The following is an 11,059-nucleotide window of genomic DNA, read 5'->3' as shown; positions in this document are numbered from 1 at the left end:
AATACTGGGGGTTCATTACTAAGGAGTGGGGGTGTAGGGGGAGATAAAGCCCTGACCTTATACGATGCAACCAGAACGCTAATTCTTTCAATCATTTTTTAAAATTTTTTATTGAATTTATTAAGGTGACAGTGGTTAATAAAATTATACAGGTTTCAGGTGCACAATAGATCATCTGTATATCGCATTGTGCTATTTCATTTTTTGGACCTTTCCCACTTCCTTGACAGCATCTCTGCAGAGCCTCCTGCCTCCCCCAGAGGGCACCAGAGCCCCCAGCTTCCTGCCTTTGCCTTCACATCCAATCCCAACGTCTGAGTTGTGGACAACTCAGTCCATAGTGGCCCAAGGGTGATCTTTCTGACCCTGTTGTAGTCAGCTGGGGGCAGGTGTGAGTGGTGTGAGTAGTGGTTAAGCACCTGGGCCCTGCACAGAGTTGAGTTAAATGCAGACATTCATTAACCCTGTGTTATAGTGAGAAAGTCACTCAACTCCTCGGAAACTGAATCCTCCAGACAGCTTGTGTGAAGTGGTCCCCACAGGGCCTGGGATGTAAGATGAGCTCTGTGAGTGCACAGAGAGAGTGACTGCGGCTGTGTTCCCCGCTCCCACCCAAAGTGCCCTCTGCTCCCAGGGACACCCGTTCTCACTCAGCCGGTCTCTCCACAGTCTATGGTCCGTCCCTCTGGCTCTCCCGCCCTGCTCATGCACCTGGTGCTCACTTCTGCTCCCTGAATTTGAGGGCTTTGGGATTCATAGGGAGACTGAAGGGCCATTCTTCTCCCTAAAGCAGCCACCAGCTCTGTGGATGACTCCCCGAGGGATTGGCTTTGAGGTCAACAGGCCCACTGAGGCCTCACAAGAAAATAAAAAGGTCCAAGTCATGGGTCTTCCCTTCACTCTTCCCACGTGTGGTCTGGGTGTCCACTGTGAACACTTGCAGTCCCAAGGGGTCCCGGCTCTACAGGGTTGGATGGAGTTAGATACATTTAAACTACCACACCAACTTCCAGCTCTAGACGGTGGGCTAAGAACGTGTTTCTACCACCCCTAGCTCCTCGAGTGCCACCAAAAGCACAGAAAGAAAAACAAATAAAATAAACCTTAGGAGGACTGATAACAGGGTGATTGGGGGTGGGGGCATCAACTGCCCACGGACTATGATTGACACCTAGAAGACAGAGAAAGGGCTGCTTGCAATGAGGGGTGAATGAGGGCTGAGGAAGCCATAGCCGAGGCATGCCTGACAGATAGCCGCCCCAGAGGCCTGAGCAGGCACGCAGAGCGAGAGTGGCCTCTCTAAGGGGAACAACACACTCCGAAGGTTTGGCAGTAGGTATATGGACCTCTCTGCTCCCTACCACTAATGATCAATGCCAATACCAACCAGCTTCACCCTTCATTCATAAAGATGAATTAGGCACTGGGTATTACTAGAAAGCTTAAAAAAAAAAAAAAAGAAAAAGAGAAAGATTAAGAAAAGAATAGCAAATAGCTATTGAGTACTTACTGTGGGCCTAGCAGTGTTTAAGTTGTTTAATGACCCTCTGAGCTAGGTGCTGCTGTCATCTCCACCTTTCAGGACATCATGTCACAGAAAGGTAGCATAACTTGGCTGAGGTTTACACAGCTAGTGAGGGACAGAGAGACGGAATCTGAACCCAGGCAGTTTGGCTCCTACATTATACTCTGAACTAGCAGCTATCCTGCCCCTTGATTAAGCTATACAAATGGTGAACAGACTGATCCCAGTGGAAACAGATAACTGAAACAACAGAAGCGAACTTATAAAAAGAGAGAGTCTCATACTAGTACATTTATAAAACAAAAAGAAGCAGCTATGAACATAAAGCAAGAAGTAACTCTTAGAGGCCTGGCGCGCGGGGGACCAGGGTTCGATTCCCGGCCAGGGCACATAGGAGAAGCGCCCATTTGCTTCTCCACCCCCCCCCTCCTTCCTCTCTGTCTCTCTCTTCCCCTCCTGCAGCCGAGGCTCCATTGGAGCAAAGATGGCCCGGGCGCTGGGGATGGCTCCTTGGCCTCTGCCCCAGGCACTAGAGTGGCTCTGGTCTCGGCAGAGTGACTTCCTGGAGGGGCAGAGCATTGCCCCCTGGTGGGCAAAGCATCGCCCCTGTTGGGCGTGCGGGGTGGATCCCGGTCGGGCGCATGCGGGAGTCTGTCTGACTGTCTCTCCCCGTTTCCAGCTTCAGAAAAATACAAAAAATAAAAAATAAAAATAAAAAAAATAAAAAGAGAGAGACAGAGAGAGAGAGAGAGGGAGAGAGAGAGAAAGAAGCATTGACCTGTTGTTCCACTTAGTTATTCCATGAATTTACTCTTCTTTTGATTTAACAAAACAGAACAAAACAAAACAAAAAAACAACCTCTAATTCCCTTGCTATATTTTCAAACCTTGCAATTGGCTGGGATTCAACCCCCCCCTTGTTTGCTACATAAGAGAAACTTGTTGCTGCTGGAATCAAGACAACACTGAGGCCTGACGGGTGGTGGCACAGTGGAGAGAGCGCCCACCTGGGTGAGGTCCCAGGTTTAAAACCCTGAGGTTGCTAGCTTTAGCTCAGGCTAATCCAGGTTGAGTGCATGCTCACCAACTTGAGCACAGGGTTGCTGGCTTGAGTGTGGGATCATCAAAATAATCCCTTAGTTGCTGACTTGAGCCCAAGGTCTCTGGCTTGAGCAAGGGGAGGCTGGAGCCTCCCAATCAAGGCATATATGAGAAGCAATCAATGAACAACTAAGTCATGCAACTATGAATTGATGCTTCTCATCTCTTTCCTTTCCTGTCTCTTTCTCTAAAAAAAAAAAAAAAAAAAAAAAGACAACACTGAGGGCAGAAGAAAGATATCTAGTAACCCTGGGTCCTTGATGACATCATAGGAGTCCCTGGATCAAGCCTTACCTGATGCTAACCAAGTGAGTGCTTTTCTCTTAATATCCACGGATTAAATCCCATAGAACTCCATTAACCCATGCCTCAGTTGTGTGTACATATCCCAGATGTGTCACCATCGAGGTAAACTGCCGTACCCTGGGTACAAGCCCACCCCAAAGGCGCTGCAATTAAAAAGAAAACCTAAGTCACACTGTTGGACTAAGGGAACAGAATTTCACTGAAAGAATGCTGAGTAAACATAGCAACAGCTACCACTTCTCACTACACGTATAAAGGACCCAGGCATGGAAAAGTGAGCATGGCAAGTAGACACTTTGTGGTCACATAATGGGGATGACATCTGTTTCTTCTCTTGGAAAGGGAAAAGAAAGGCAATTAGAAAACCAGAAACAACAAAATCTATTCCAGGGACCAAATATGAAGCAAACATATGTGAGGCATGATTTTGAGCAATTAGTGGAGTGTAAGAGACTGTACTTGACCATAACATTGCAGGCAGTGAATATTCCCTTAGAGGAGCAGAGGGTAGAGAAGATGGCATTACACTTCCTTCTCTCGCTTAGGTACTGCAGACTTGGTTCTGCAGTAAGTAATGTTTATTTAATCATAAAATCGGTTAGTTTTCAGTTTCTAGAATCAAACTAAAGCTAAAAGAATAGGAAGACTTATTATAATTACAGAGTATGATGTGTTATGTGTTTCCATATATTCCCATGTGACCATGGAAATGTAAGGATAAAACCAGCCGAAATTAGTGGCCATGGTTAGTTAGCTCATTTGGTTAGAATATAGTTAGAACATTGTCCCGATATACCAAGGTTGCAGGTTCAATCTCTGGTCAGGGCACATACAAGAATCAGCCAATGCGGCCTGACCTGTGGTGGCACAGTGGATAAAGCGTCGACCTGGAAATGCTGAGGTCGCCGGTTCGAAAACCTGGGCTTGTCTGGTCAAGGCACATATGGGAGTTGATGCTTCCAGCTCCTCCCCACCTTCTCTCTCTGTCTCTCTCTCCTCTCTCTCTCCCTCTCTGTCTCTCTCTCTTCCTTTCTCTCTCCTCTCTAAAATGAATAAATAAAATAAAATTAAAAATTAAAAAAAAAATCCTCAAGGGTTGTAACAATTACAACTCTGTTAAAAAAAAAAAGTAAAAGAATCAGCCAATGCATGCATAAGTGGAACAACAAATCAATGTCTTTCTCTCTCTCTCTCTCTCTCTTTCTCTCTCTCAAATCAATCAATAAAAATTTTTTAAAAAACAGAAATTAGAAGGAAGTGGGGAAGGAAGGTGACAGATGGCAGAGGGGCTAATTATTCTTATATAGTGACAAGACTCAAGAAATATTGTCTGAAGTTGATGGAAGAGAAACTAAGGTTTAAATATAGATTATTTAGAACTATAAATAATGCCAACATAAGACTGCAAACAAAGAGGCTGGAAAAAAAAATGTACATTTCCCAGTGTCCCTCCCACTGCCTTCGTGCCACCACCCCATCCAGACTGGATTAACTTCCCACTTCACCAAACTGGTCAAATAATAATCTCTCCCAAAAGTCTGATATGATTTGGCATCTGCTCATGGCTAGAATGAAAAATAAATAATTCAGGAGCTGTGGGATGATCACATGCATGGAGAAGAAAAAATAAAAGGCAATCTCTTAAGAGAATGAAAAACAACCACAGGCTGGGAGAAAATATTTGCAAAACACATATCTGATAAAGGACTCATATCCAAAACATACAAAGAACACTTAAAACTCAACAATAAAAAAATCAAACAACGCCATTAAAAAATAGGCAAAAGATCTGAACAGATACTTTGTCAAAGATGCACAGGTAGCAAATAAGCATATGAAAAGATGGTCCACACCCTATGTCATTAGGGGAATGCAAATGAAAATAACAATGAGCGGTCACTATGAACCTATTAGAACGGTCAAAATCCAGAACACTGACAACAGCAAATGCTGACGAGGTTGTGGACTCCCGTTCTTGGTTGGTGGGAATGCAAAATGGTACAATCACTTTGGAAGACAGTTTGGCAGTTTCTAAGAAAGCTAAACATAGGCTTACCATACAAGCCAACAATCACATTTCTAGACATTTATCTAAGTGACTTGAAAACTCATATCCACACAAAAAACTCTATACACAAATGTTTACAGCAGCTTTATTTATAATTGCTAAAATCTGGAAACAATCAGATGTCCTTCAGTAAGTGAAAGGATAAATAAATTGTGTTACATACATACAATGGAATATTACTCAGTGATAAAAAAGAAATCAGCTATCAAGCCATAAACCGACAGGAAGGAAGCTTAAATGCAATTACTAAGTGAAAGAATCCAATCTGAAAGGCTACATCCTGTATGATCCCTACTAGCTGACATTCTATAACCGGCAAAGCCTTAGAGACAGTAGGAAGATCGGTGGCTGCCAGAAATTGAGGAAGGGAAGGATGGCGAGGTGGAGCACAGGGTTTTTAGGGCAGTGAAAATACTCTGTATGGTACTGTAATGGTAAATCTATGATATGTATTTGTCAAAACCCATAGTTGTACAACACAAAGAATGAATCTTAATGAAAACTGTGAACTTTAGCTAATAATGTCTCAATATCGGTTCACTGATGATAATAAATAAGCCACATTATTTCATGATATTAATAATAGAGAAACTGTGAGGAGAAGCTCTGTGCTATCTTCTCAATATTTTTGTAAATCTAAGTGTTTTAAAAATAAAGTCGCTTGCCTGACCAGGTGGTGGTGCAGTGGATAGAGCATTGGACTGGGATGCAGAAAGTCGCTTGCCTGACCAGGTGGTGGTGCAGTGGATAGAGCATTGGACTGGGATGCAGGGGACCCAGTTATGGTGCCCCGAGGTCGCCAGCTTGAGCACGGGCTCATTTGGCTTAAGTGTGGGATCATAGACAGGACCCCATGGTCATTGGCTTGAAACCCAAAGTTGCTGGCTTGACCCCAAGGTCACTGGCTTGAGCAAGGGGTCACTCGCTCTACTGTAGCCCCCCAGTCAAGGCACATATGAGAAAGCAATCAATGAACAACTAAGGAGTCGCAACAAAGAATTGATGCTTCTCATCTCTCTCCATGTCTGTCTGTCCCTGTCTGTCTCTCTCTCTGTCTCTGTCACACATACACACAAAAAATAAATAAATAAAGTCTCTTAATTTCTTTTTAAAAGGCAATCTGCAGCAAGAGAAAAATATAGCAGGCGTGCCGAGCAGCAGAGAGGAGAGTCCACGTGGCAAGGGAAGGAGGAAAGTGGCCAAGGTGACAGCGCCCCGGTTGCTGGACTATTTCCAGTTCCTTGTTCCAGGCCCTTATGAAGCCCAGATGCACGCTTCTGTCCCCGGATTCTATAACATACAGGCCCTTGTGTCCTTGACCTAAGCTTCTCCCTTACTTATGCTACTCTAAAGGGATTTTGTTTCTTTTTTTTTTTTTTTTTTTTTTTTTTTATTTTTCTGAAGCTGGAAACGGGGAGAGACAGTCAGACAGACTCCCGCATGCGCCCGACCGGGATCCACCCGGCACGCCCACCAGGGGCGGACGCTCTGCCCACCAGGGGGCGATGCTCTGCCCCTCCGGGGCGTCGCTCTGCCGCAACCAGAGCCACTCTAGCGCCTGGGGCAGAGGCCAAGGAGCCATCCCCAGTGCCCGGGGCCATCTTTGCTCCAATGGAGCCTTGGCTGCGGGAGGGGAAGAGAGAGACAGAGAGGAAGGAGGGGGTGGGGGTGGAGAAGCAAATGGGCACTTCTCCTATGTGCCCTGGCCGGGAATCGAACCCGGGTCCCCCGCACGCCAGGCCGACGCTCTACCGCTGAGCCAACTGGCCAGGGCCAAGGGATTTTGTTTCTTATATAACACTTCTAAAGCTATCATCCTAGTGGACCATATTCAGGTGATGTGATGACAGAAGAGGTCCAGTCTAGCAACCAAAACGTAATTCCAGCATATTACAAGTTCCATGTTGTTTTCTAAAGTACCATAAAAGGGAAACTTGCAACATCTTATAAAATCTTTTTCTTCTCTGGTCCACTTCGCCACATACCATAATTGCTCCTATAATTCTCTCTTTAAAAATTCAAGGCCCTGGCCGGTTGGCTCAGTGGTAGAGCGTCGACCTGGCGTGTGAAAGTCCCGGGTTCGATTCCCGGCCAGGGCACACAGGAGGGGCGCCCATCTGCTTCTCCACCCCTCCCCCTCTCCTTCCTCTCTGTCTCTCTTCCCCTCCCGCAGCCAGGGCTCCATTGGAGCAAAGATGGCCCTGGCACTGGGGATGGCTCCATGGCCTCTGCCTCAGGCTCTAGACTGGCTCTGGTCACAACAGAACGACGCTCCAGATGGGCAGAGCATCGCCCCCTGGTGAGCGTGCCGGGTGGATCCCGGTCGGGCGTATGCAGGAGTCTGTCTGACTGCCTCCCCGTTTCTAGCTTCAGAAAAATAAAAAAATAAAAAATAAAAAATTCAAGACAATTCCCCCCAACCATAGTCTCTATATCTTTTGTCTTCTCCCAGCCTCCCTCCATCCTGATTCTGCATCATAAAAATCAAGAGAGACAGAATCCTCCTGAGATGCTGTTGGAAGGGTTGGATGAAACTGAGTGGCAAAGCTAGAATCGTCTATCATGGGCAAGGGGTGGGATGCCAGCCCTCTTCCCTTCCCTTCCCTTTAGCACCGCACATTCTGCCTGGGTGATCTCATCACTCTCGTGGCTTCAATTACCATCTCCATAAGGATGGCTGCCAAATTTCTACCCGCAACTCCAAACTCTGTTCCGAGCTCCAGATCTGTATACCAACTGCCTCGTCAACATTTCTCCTTAGGGTTGAATCAGATAGGATTACGTTCTGCTCTGAGTAACAGAGACTGAAAATACAGAATCTTAAACAAAAGAGTTTCTTTCATTTGCATTTAAAAGTCTAAATAAATAAAAATAAAAGTCTAGAAGTCCGCAGCCCTGGGCTGGCAGGGGCCACTATTCTGTGCCAGTCTCCTTGCAGGTCACTGTTATGCTATCACTAAGGGGTGTCCATCAGCCTTATGGTCCAACATGGAGGTTAGAATTCCAGTCATCCCGTCCACACTCCAGGCAGCAGGATGGAGAAAAGCAGGATGAGGAACAAGAAACAATGGGCAACCAACAGCAGTGCTGGAAGATGCCACATAACATATCTCGTTAGCCAGAACTTAGTCACACAGCCACACCTAGCAGCAAGAAAGGCTGGGAAATCTATTCTGTATGCTGGGTGGCCATGTGCACGGCTAAAAAGAGAAGACTATCTTATTAAGAAAAAGAGAAAAGATATGGTGGAGGAAGCAGCCAGCATCATCTACCCAGCACCCCACAACCTTCTCCAACTTGCCGTGACTGAAATAAAAGTATCCTCTTTACCAACATTTCCTTTTCCCTCAGAGTCTCTGCACCCCCACACCCTGGCAGAGGGGCAGCTCTGCAGGGCAGGGGCTGGCAAGGGGAGGCGTCACCGGAGCTAAGTGAAGGGGTGAGCAGAGAAAACTGCGATGAATCTGAACTCCCAGTGGTCTGAAGTAGAGACTGAAAACCCCAAACACAAGTACCCAAGCAGAGCAAGTAAGGGTGGGTTGTCCTGAGCAAAGGGCCAGAGTGCCTGCTGAGATCGGAGACAAAGATAGGTCTATTTGCGAAAGCACCGGGACAAACCCAGCCGGCCCCTCATCCAGCTAGCAGCCAGTCCTGCCCACTCCATTCTGCCCCGTGTTCACTCCACCATCCACGACTTCGTGGGCACCCTTCCCTTCCCCTGGAATGTCCTTCCTCCTTCTCCACGGGGATATCTCTCTGTCATCCTCCAGGGCTCAGATCAGGGTCCCTTCCTCCAAAATTAAAAGCTTCCCTATCCCCTGCTGGGAACTCTAATGACATCACACTGGAGACGAGGCTGCAGTGGGGCAGCGTCCCTGCGGAGTTCTGAAAGACGAGGCCGACTCTGGTACTTTGGGAGCAAGATATTAACGGGGCTCAGCAGGAAGGTGGGACCCCAAGGCCTTCTTTATACGAAAGAGGAGGTGCCAGCTGCCCTTGCCACGGTAGAGGTAAGGCACCACCCAGGCTGAGCTGTGAACTCCTGGCCATGCGCTGGGCCTCCCAAATTCTCATCCCCAATGAGGGAAATGACTGAGACGGAGGCCGTGAGACACAGCGAGGAAGTCCACCGAGGCGGGGGCGGGGGCGGGCAGAGTAATTCCTGGAAGGAAGCTCACACCTCAGGAATTTGGAATGCTCTAGAGGCCTCTGTCCCAAGAGTCCCTACCCCCTGCCCCCAGGAAGGGGCAGGCAGGGCTGGGCAGCCATCCAGGGGGTCTGCCTCTGGATACCCAGGCACCACCCTCCCTCCCTTTACCAGCCTCTTGCAACATGTGGACTAGGCAAGAGAGCAGACTCTGGGCCAGCCCACTGAGTCTGCGCTCTGTTCTAAGTCCCAGCTTTCTTCTGTGTGGAATGAGGAGGGAGAGTCCTCCCCCACCCCACCCCTCACCCCAGTTGTGGCAGCAGAAGAGGCAGAGTAAGGTACCCAACTGTGAGGAACAGTCACCAGGGTCTACTGGAGAAAACATCTCTGCCCATCCTATTCTCCCATCGATGGAGGCTGTCTGTCCCCTACTCTCCCCGTGGTGCACACATGTGTGTGTGTGCATGCACCTGTCCGTCCGTCCATCCCAAGCCAGGCTCTGGGGCAAAGCAAACAGCCAGGCCTAGAAAGAGTAAAGGGGAAACTGATAGGCTTAGGCAGGGAAAGACATGTCCTAAAGACAAGTCATTCTGCTTTAAAACTGCCATGCCAGGCCCTGGCCGGTTGGCTCAGCGGTAGAGCGTCGGCCTGGCGTGCGGGGGACCCGGGTTCGATTCCCGGCCAGGGCACACAGGAGAAGCGCCCATTTGCTTCTCCACCCCCCCCTCCTTCCTCTCTGTCTCTCTCTTCCCCTCCTGCAGCCAAGGCTCCATTGGAGCAAAGATGGCCCGGGCGCTGGGGATGGCTCCTTGGCCTCTGCCCCAGGCGCTAGAGTGGCTCTGGTCACGGCAGAGCGGCAGAGCGACACCCCAGAGGGGCAGAGCATCACCCCCTGGTGGGCAGAGCTTCGCCCCTGGTGGGCGTGCATGCCAGGTGGATCCCGGTCGGGCGCATGCGGGAGTCTGTCTGACTGTCTCTCCTTGTTTCCAGCTTCAGAAAAATACAAAAACAAAAAAACAAAAACTGCCATGCCAGGCCAGGCAGCGGGCACAGGGGAAGGAGAGCCTTACTCCTGCCGCCCAAACCCAGAGTCTTCTTAAAGCCCCACCTGCTGTAACCAGGGCTGTGGGCTCTCTGAGGAGGCACAGCACCCACAACAGGACCCATGGGGCCAGTTTCTCCTGATGGCCCAAGGGAGAGAAGGGTGTTGCCTCCAAGCAGGTGAGAACTGGGTGCTGGCCTTGGCGGAACAAAGGGTCAGGAGCACAGCAGGCAGGTGTGCTCTGGGGCAGGTGATGGGGCTGAAGGGTAGGGCTGGGAAGGGCAGTGTGAGAGCTCAGTCAAAGGCAGCCCACGCCTGAGGTCTCCTCCTTCAGGCAGTGGGGAGCCATGGGGAGTGTGGGACTGGTGAAGCGGTGGGACCAGATGTGCACCTTTGGAAGTGTCTTCCAGTTGCATGCTGGGGTGGACAGGAAGGGCAGGGCTGCCAGCATCCATGTCCAGGGGAGAAGACCCTGAGCAAAGGCTGGAGGAGGGAAGCCGGGCCTGAGGGAGACTGCCCCGGGCAGGGCACTCTCAGGAAGACGGGGAGGTCAGGGTGTGGGCCTACAGGAGCGCTGCGGGGAAGAGGAGGGCGGTGCAAGGGCACAGAGAGGACAGTAAAGGGCAGGGGCTCTGCAGGACACTTGTCCATGCCCACCTGGACCCACACTTTCTGACAGCAATTGAGTCGAACCTCCTCTGACTTAGACGGTGAATCAAGGGATTATTCGCTATCCTCTGTGTCAGACTAGAAGCTGCCCAAGAGGGAGGTCCTGTGACTCCTGAGGCAGACTGAGCTGAGGGGGGAAGGCAGAAGGCTGCCAAGCAGGAGGGTGCCCAGGGATCCTCGTCCACGAATCCTATCCTGCTC

This window comes from Saccopteryx bilineata, chromosome 6 (assembly GCF_036850765.1).
Source record: "Saccopteryx bilineata isolate mSacBil1 chromosome 6, mSacBil1_pri_phased_curated, whole genome shotgun sequence".
NCBI lineage: Eukaryota > Metazoa > Chordata > Mammalia > Chiroptera > Emballonuridae > Saccopteryx > Saccopteryx bilineata.
This window is presented reverse-complemented; position numbering follows the sequence as displayed.